The sequence below is a fragment of the Marmota monax genome, unplaced genomic scaffold, assembly GCF_021218885.2.
Source record: "Marmota monax isolate L192 unplaced genomic scaffold, Marmota_monax_Labrador192_F-V1.1 WCK01_AAM20220418_F8-fsc00148, whole genome shotgun sequence".
NCBI lineage: Eukaryota > Metazoa > Chordata > Mammalia > Rodentia > Sciuridae > Marmota > Marmota monax.
In genome coordinates this window covers 2,650,050-2,659,499 of record NW_026693034.1, presented here as the reverse complement: position 1 = coordinate 2,659,499, position 9,450 = coordinate 2,650,050, and positions in this window count along the sequence as shown.

Genomic DNA, 9,450 nt, shown 5'->3' with positions numbered 1-9,450 from the left:
AGAGCAACCTTCTTTTTCTGCCAGTGAACTTGTCCTTGTCCATACTCCACCCTCAGGGCCTGGTGGTTTGGTTATGGATGTTATCTGAGACTTTTCCTGTATACTTGGCTCCTCTTGGTGCTGGGAAGAGGTGGGTGCTCACCAAGAGACAACGGGAATCTCCAGGAGACAGCAGACAGTGCTTAAAATCAGACAGACTGCGATGGCACACACCTGTAATCCCAGCAGCCCAGGAGGCTAAGGCAGGTGGATCTTGAGTTCGAAGCAATTTAGAGAGGCTCTGAGCAACTTAGTGAGACCCTGTCTCTAAGTAAAATTTTTTTTTAAAAAATGGGGGGCTGGGGATGTGGCTCAGTAGTTAAGTGCCCCCCTGGGTTCAATTCCCAGAACAACAACAACAAAACAAAAATAGCAGACCTGGGTTTGAATCTCGGTTCCCCTGTGGGTTAGTGGCCATAGTGATCTTGTCTTAGCATCCATTTCCTTATCTACAAAATGGGGAAGGATCCCAGAGCAGAGTAGACACGAGCACACTCCCTGGACCTCATCCAAGGAGTCCACCCACCTCTTGGCTTGCCTGAGCAGTATCTGGGCTTCTATGTCTAAGGGACATGCAAAGAAAGAGTTGGTGTACAACTACACCAGCCCCTACGCTTGCTCATCAATGATGATCCCAAGGGACTGGACCCGGAAGTTCTGCCTCTTCCAGGGAGAAGACATTTAAAAGCACAGGTCTCCAGCCAAAAGAAACTAAGATGACCACGTCTCTCCAGTACCCCTTGGAGCGCTCACCGTCGCACCCTGTGCTGGCGCCTCCCCTTCTGGGTCTCATTCCTTTCTCCCTACCACCGTGTCCTGGGATGATCTCCCAAATAATCCATTTGCACAGAGATCCCAGTCTCAGAGTCAGCTTCTGGGGAAGCCCAAATGAAGACATGAAATTATCGTGGGCAATAATCGAGAGTCTACCTAACGGGCTCAGCATAGTGCCGGCACAGAGGAGGCACCTGAAACAGAAGATGCAGTTCCATCACGTGGGCAGGATTTGGAGAGTGTTTGCGGAGGAGACTGCATCTGAGATTGACCTTAGAGGGAGAGTTGGAAGTCTTCCAGGTAGAAGACAGGGCTGGACCACGGTGGTGGATCAAGTTGCCAAAGAGGGGTGAGACGGCATGAGGACAGCGCCCCTGGTGGTGAAGGAAGTAGAGCCCGGAGAGTAGAGGGGTTGGCCAGGGTCACCTACAGGGAAGAGAAAGCTTTACTCCCCCGATTTCTTGTCCCCAGCAGGAATGGACTTGATTTCTCAAGCCCTGTGGCCCGTCCCTCCCCTGCCCTCGCTCTGGGCTCCTCTCTGCATCCAGCTCTGTCCTCCTCCTGGGGTCCCTTGTCTTTCCAGAGCTCAGGGTTCAGGTCTGAAAGCTGTCCCAGTTCACCTAGGCTGGGCTTCTTGCTTCCTTTATTGGTGTCACTGTTATTTACACCACTTTGGGCGTGAAGCTTTATTGTAATCAGAGCAGCGTTTTATATTTATCAACCGCCTTTCATCTGACACCAAAGACTGGAAACTTTAAAGAAGCCACACAAAGCCCCACTGGGCCCCACCCCGATGTCAGAGGCAGGCGTGGGGGTGGGGGTGGGGGACAGGGAGGAAACGACTCTCGCGCATCCTCCATCCCCCAGGGCCCCAGTGAAGCTTGTCACCGACGCATTTTTGTTGAGGGCTCACGACCGCACCAGTAAGGTTGGGCTCTTGCTCCCATTTCACAGATTTGGGAAGGAGCTTCTTGGAGAGAACTTCCTGTTTCTCTCCCCTGGAGGTCATTCGACTCAGACAGCACATTCCCAAAGGGTTTCCCACGCGGAGTGTGACGTCATCTCCAAATGATAAAATGCCATTAGTCCCAGAGATGCACTGCGCACTGTGACGCAGGAAAGGGGACACCTCTCCTGCTGAAGCTGCAAATGGTGTCACCCACCGGCCCACTTCACCCCTGCAGAAGGATTAAAGTGTCTTCAAAATAAGTGAGAAAAGCACAATAATGTCACGTTGTGTGTGAAAAAGTGTGCAATTTGGCAACTACGTTTGTCCTGTTGTCGCGTGTTGGGAATTGTGGCAACCTTGACAAATGGAGCGGCCCTGGCCTCTCTAAATTCCTGAGAGACCCTCTCTCTGATCTCTCCCCTTTTCCTTTTCCTCTGTCTCAGGTTGGGCAGACCTGGAAGTGGATGTGAAATAAAGATTTGAGGGCAAAATGTTTATATAGAAGGTGGTCCCATAAATCCCCAGTGGGGAAGTGAGACAGAGGAGGGGAGGCAACAGGAAAAGCGTTTCTTATGGATTCAGTGGTGACTGTGGGCAACCTGGGCAACTGGACCTCAGCCCTGCCAGGGCCCCTGGGAGGCAGGGTAGAACATAAGGAGTCATCCTGCTGGACAGGTGAGAGGTGAGTGGGAAAGTGTGTATCCTTCATCCTTGGTGGGGAGCTGCTCCTGGTGCTCATCTAAACCAGAGAAGGCCCTCAGAGAGTCCCAAGTCATGGCTGCTAGTGAAGACAGGTCTCTGTCTTCAGAAGAGAGCACCAGGGGCCTTGGGCAGGGCCCTGATAGTGCCCCCCTCCTGACAGCTGCTTCCGGAGCCCCCACTTCCTCTTTCAGAACAATCCATCTCTTTTCCCCCTAGAAACAGCTGACCTCTGTCAGTGGGCTCCCTCGAGGAAGTCGTCCCTCTCCACTTCCCCTGCTCCAGTGAGCAGTGAGCACTGTTCAAATCCCTGTCTGACCAGCTTCACACACAGGTGGTTTGTCCCCTTTCTTTCAGAGCCCTCTCACTCCTTCCAGAGGCATGTTAACAAAACTTTCCACTGTGCGGCAGGCAGCGAAAGAGGTGGAGGAGAACGGGGAGGAGGCTGAAGTGGTGGCAGCAGGTGGAGTCTGCGGCATTGTACCCATTACTCAGAAGAGAAACCGAAAGAGCCGGTGCTGTGGGACCAGGATCACATGATAAGTCGGCAGCAGAACCAAGATGCTTGGACACACCACTCCACTCCACTCAGCCATCAGCTGCTCCTCCCTGGAAAAGCATCTTTGGCTGGTCCAAGTTCTAAACAATTGCTGTGGTTACTGTGGGTTTTCATAATACATTCGTGAGCCTCGGATGAACACATATTTATCACTTGAACTTTAATAAATATTGTCCTTTACCCGGAGCTCACTCAGAGAATTCCTGGTTCTACAGTTTCAACCAGCACCAACCCAGCCACACTCCTCCTTTCCAGAGTTGGTTCCCATGGCAACAAGACAAAGGTCATCCACTCTGATGACTCCTCCTGGAGGCTCTAGCCAAAGTAATTGGACAAGAAAAAGGAATAAAAGGCATCTGGATTGGAAAAGAAGTAAAAATATTCCCATTTTCAGAGGACATGATTTTGTTTAAAAAAAAAAAACTCAAGGAATCCAGTAAAAACAATTGGAACTAATAAATGAGTTCGGCAAGGTTGAAAGATAGATCAATAGATGAAACAGACATCAATAGAAGAAAATCCATTGGCATGGGCCACATCACAGAGGGCTGGAATGCCCTCTGTCATGAAACTGTCTGTACCCACAGTGAAAATTATTTCTCTAGTCAAGTACTTGAAAATCGTGTGGGCCATTTCTACATCATAATTTAGTCTCAGCTTTTCCTGATACAAGAGCCAGTGCTGACGAGCCTGCATGTGCGGGAGTGTGTGGGTTTGCTGTTTATCCTTGTGATTTTGCTGCTTGTGCCTCCTCTTGCCAGCAGTCGGGACAGGTGTCTTAGATCAAATGCCAGGTGAGACCCCTTCACCTGGATGGCACTCGGTGCCTTTATTCAGTGCATTTAGCCTTGACATTTCGTGCTGGATATTATTGAGCCCTCTGCAGCATTCCCAGTATTGGCTTCTGTCTGATTGGTGCTTGGTCCTTCCTCTCAGCTCCATCCATTCTGTTCTTTCTCCATTGCTCCCTGTTTAACTTCTTCCTCCTAATGTTTCCTTTGCTTTCACAGCTAATCCTTTATTAGCAGTTGTGCAGTTTCTCTGTGTTCTTACTCACCAAACTTGACCATGTTAGCACGCACATTTCAAACGGACAGGAGAGTCTCCGATTGAGAAAAATCAAAGCTCAAAACCACATCCATTTCCAAACACTCTATGTACACAGTTCAAAGCAGATAACAATGCACTCAATTTTACATGAGATGGGACATTTTAAGGCTTAAACTGAGAAGCCAAAGTAAGCAGCGCATGCTCAGAAATTCAAATAATTCTTCTAAACAGTAACAACGTAACTGTCACGCATCCGTGTCAACATTGACAAAGTGACAGGTGGTTTTCACATTAATCATGGAACGCTTACTTCTTTGCTGGCTGGAGTGATCTTGTGAATACCGTGCCCAGCCGAACCTCAGGGAAATATACTGGCATGTGTTATGCACACAGATACTGAGAGATGCCTCATAAAAACCCAGACCACTATAAAACAGTTTGAGAACCACTGGGGTGTAGACGACTGTGTTTAAAGTGGCCAATTCTATAAGCTACAACATTCCTATTTTTAATGAGCCCTGACTTTGCTACTCAAGCACCGTGTGCTAAAAACAGACATAACTCAAGAGTGATTTCCATTGCTTGGGTGTTTCTAGTTGCTTTCTCTAAAAGCAAACGGAGAGGGGAAAATCATTGGCAGGCAAGGTGATGGATGAGCAGGACTAAATATCTTCCATTTTTAAACAGCGGGGACCAAAAGCAAATATTGGGTCGTCCTTAGGTTCCACGTGGAAGGGAACAGGCTCAGACTTGATGGAGCACCTCTCAGGTCTCAGGTAACCCAGAGCGTTTTAAAGCCTAATCAGTTACACGCTGGTAATACAGTCCCCGAAGACAAACAAAGCATCCATTATGTGCTCGCCGCAATGGCTTGCCACACATTTCTGGTCATTACGTGATTATTCATTATTTATGTGAAGCCGCAAGCACATCCACCACACTAAAAAATGAATGTAATGTGCCAATTACCCTAATGTTGATTAACTGGGAGAGAAAATGATGGTCAGTTTTCGGTGACTGTCATCTCTCCATCCCCCTGGAAAGGAAAAATACACAGAGCATGGCACTCAGCCCAGGAAATGGGGTGATCTTATGTCCTGACACCTGCCTTCTACAAAGATGGTGCGGTGCCTCCATGGGCCAAAACACCCTCCATTCCTCTCAGCAGGGCTGCGATCTGAGTGTGCAAGCACCTTGCACATTTCTCCTGCAGAATCACCTCTGCTTGGGGCCATAGCGGGGTGAGTTTCAAGATATCTTTCCGCTGTGAGATATATAGATGGCTATTTCGTATGGGTTAACTCAAGCAACTGAGAACTGAAGGATGTGTCTTGCCAGTCTACAGATGGGAACATTTTTCCTCCTGGGTGGAAGCCATGTTCTCTGCAAGAATTTAAGAAAAAGTAATAATAAGTCAAGGGTCAGCTAAGGTGTTCAGCAGATAGGAAAGTAAATGAACCTCTCGGCAGGTGATTTTTTTTTTTAAATCGGTGGTTAGCAGGGGCAATGTAGACACGTTGATGACTTTCTGGAATCATCTCTGCATAGGGAGATGGCGGGGAAACCATCTGAAATGAAGAGACATGAGCTTGCAGGAGCAGAGAGAGCAATAATGGCATAAAAGTATAAAGTACGTAAAACATAATTAAAGGCCCGGAAGGTCTGTCTTGCTCTTGATGCTATTTTGGGGGGCGTTAATATATACAATGGCAGTGAGGTGCTGCATGTGGGGAAAAAGCAATATATTAATTCTCAGATCAATAGTTTGTGAAATGCCTCTGTGCTGTCCCAGGCGTGTGACTGCAGCACTGATAAGGAATGATTTTCCTGGAGTTAAAGGCGGCCGCCGATGGGATTGCACTCTGGAGGGGAGGGGAGGTGGTAGGTGGGCAGCGAAGGAGGGGTCATTGGAGAGGCAGTCCCCTGGGCTCCGGTTCTCATTCCATTTTGCTCTCAGTGCAATATAGAAATGTCTCCAAACTGCACTGGGACAGCTCTGGGGAGAGCCCCAGCCTCTCCTTTTCCCCCTTTGTGATCTCCTGTGTTGGATCAGGCAGCCCATAAGCCACTGTATATATGGCTCAAGTTGGTCAGGGGGGAGAAGCAGAAGACAGGGAGGCCTGGCAGACATGCTGAATGTTGGGGGGGAGGGAACAATAGTGAACAAAAGGGGGGAATGTAGCAAATCAAGCTGGCAGTTTCCAAAATGGAACTCATTTCATGAAAATGGCATTGGATTCTGCAGCTCCAACTTGGATCCCTATTGCTTTGCCCTTTCCATTTCTAAGAAGGCCTGAGCTCAGGGAACCTGCCTTAAGATCAGGCAGGTTAGGCACACCTCCTCCAAGGAGATTACAGTCAATGACCAACTGAGGGTGGAGCCCAGGGTCCCAACAGAGAGTCACCTCCACGGGCAATTCATGGTGAGATAAGGCTGTGAGCCTCCTCATGTGGCTCTTTCCTCTCCAACTTCAGTCTTCTCACCCCCCCTTCTCCTGAAAGTCTCCCTTCAGTAAATCACACTGGATCCCCATCTGAGGGGCTATTTTCGCTGTGTTTGGATGGAAAGAGCTCAGACAGCTGCACCTACACGGATGCAGACATTAGGCAGATCCCACCTTCTTTGTCTGCCTCTTCCAGGGGGTGGACAGGGGAGAGTGCAAGAACCAGAGGTGAGTCTCAGCTGCCCTTGCAAAAATCGAATGCTGTCTTGTGTCTTGTAGAAAAGGTCTGGAAAGGGCTCTCAGTTGCTTTCATCCTCCAGTCCTAGGATGGTGGGTGAGAGCCTGCTGTGGCACCCTGAGAGGGCACGCCTCAGTGATGGCAATAAGGCAGCAGCCTCCAGACTGGATAAGAGCATGGCTGAGAGAGGGCAGGTTGTGAGATACACAGGAGCCAGGAGCTGGCCATGAACGACAGCAGGGCAGGCGCCACCCAGGCAAGGGATAGGCATTGGTCCTGGAGACCCGAGCTAGAGGATCAAGGCTCAGCACCCCCAGCCTTCTCTTCCCTCCGAGGACCTATGAACCGCTCTTCTCCCACATACTCTGAGCCAGCTTAGCAGAAGGCAGAGGGAGGGGACAACTACAGGAGAGATGAAGTGTCTTACTTCTAGAAAGACTAAGCACTCTCTAGGAGGACCGTTACATTACTGGGTTGAGCTGGATTTTAGCAAGAAGGACTGAAATTTTGCTTTTCCTCCTAACTTTCAGGAAGGGACCAGAAGAAAAGCAAGATTATTTTCAGATAGAAAGGAGATTTTTCTTCCAAACATGCTTATTTGGGTGAGTGACCCAGTGACCCCACTGCATACCCTAAGATAACTTGAATGTTTGAGCACAGAGAGGCCAAGAAACAAACGGATCAGGTCCCTTCCTGGTTTTATTATTGAGTGGCTCATGGGTATGCATGCATACAGGGTTCTTGTAGAAATGATTAATTTTTAATTTAGGAAAGAGCAAAATGGATGTGGAAACAGACATTTGTCAGGATAGAGGGTGCTTATGTTAAGGATGTAGTTTGCAAACTCATAGAGGATTTTAATCCAGAAGGTCTTATGTTAATTATCTTAAGAGGGTAGACCCTGATAGTGGTGAGACCCTTGGGAAGTGATTAGATTTGATTAGGTCATTAGAATAGAGCCCCATTATTGAATTCTGGTGACTTTACAGGAAAGGGAGAGGGAGACCAGGCAGAGGTCCCCTCCTACCACAATGGGATGCAGCCAATGGGGCTTTGCAGAGCCTGCCCCAAGCTGATTGGACTTCCAGCCTCCAAAACTATGAGCTAAATGAACCTCTTTTCACTGTATGGTAGCCTGCCTCAGGTATTTTGTGGCAGTAATGAAAAGCCACAACTGTAGAAGGACACACAGGGAAGAGGAAATACATTCATTTGTCCCCTGCTCACTCCCTTCCTAGTCAAACTCCTCAGAAATGACCACTGCTGACCAAATGAGCTTTCTGGATGGCTCTGGCTTTAAAATGATAACTCTGTTATGTCAACAGTCTTTGTTTTGGGTACCAGGAGTACCAACTGGGCAACATTCCTCAGCCCTTTTAATTTTTATTTTGTTTTGTTTTGAGTCGGGGTCTTGCTAAGTTGCTGAGTTGCCTCAGCCTCCTCAGTCGCTGAGATTACAGATGTGCGCCACCACACCTGGCTTCTTGTCAGTTCTTATCTGGGTCCAAGTGATCGTCCTGCCTCAGCCTCCTGAGTAGCTGGGACTACAGGTGTGCACCATCACACCTGGCTTAATGTGTTTCTTGTTGGATCTTCTCAAAATGGAGATCCAGCTCTGATTAACATTATTACTAAATTTTTGAGGGGGTATCAGGAATTGAACTCAGGGACACTCAACCATTGAGCCATATCCCCAGCCCTATTTTGTGTTTTATTTAGATACAGAGTCTCGCTGAGTTGCTTAGCACCTTGCTCTTGCTGAGGGTGACTTTGAACTCCGGATCCTCCTGCCTCAGCCTCCTGAGCCGCTGAAATTACAAGCATGCACCACCACATGCAGCAACATTATTACTATTTCATGATTAATTCCTCTCTTGGTTTCCTTTCCTCTTCCTAGAACCCTTAATAGGCACTTGTTTTTCCAGATTGTTTATGTCTCAACTTTTCTCTCAAACTTTTCATTTCCTCTGAGTTTTATATTGTTTTCATTTTCCAGCCCAGGAGGATGTACTGGACAGACCGTCTTCAACCCTTCTAATGAATTTTCAAGTTTATTTTACATTTAGTAATTATGTTTAATTTCATGAACTGGTCCTTATTCAGGCAGCCTCTCCCTAAGCCTATCCTGTTGCGCCAAACAACTTAACAGGTCAGGGTCACTGTAAGTGAATTTGGGGAATAAATAAAAACTCAGACACAGAAAGTACCTTTTCTTTGGGTTCAGTGACGGCTCCTCAGCTGCAGCTCCCACAAGGGGGGCAAGGCAGGCAAGAAAGAGAGCAAGGAGCATGTGCTGAACCCTTTTATTGGGGAGAAGCCATTCAAGTGAGGCAAAGGGTCAGGTTTCAGGGGGTTGAGTCTAGCTTCATGATGTCTGCTGTCAGCAGGTTGACTGACATCTCGGAAGGCCTCGCCCATCTCATGTGCTGTGGGGGAGGGGGGCGGATGATGGCAGAGCAAGCGAAAAGATGGTTATGTCGCCTGCCCAAACAGAAGGATGATGTCAGTTCAGTCCCCACTGTGGGCTCAATGCTCACAGTTCACACACACACAGCCCAGGGCTGGCTTGCCACATCACCACACTCTCATGGCTCAAGGCTAAGGGGCGCTTGATCCCCAGGTGGCAGCTCCCGACACTATCCCATAGCGACTATTCTTCTTTTACAGATGTGATCTCTGCTTGAACCTCCAGGGATGC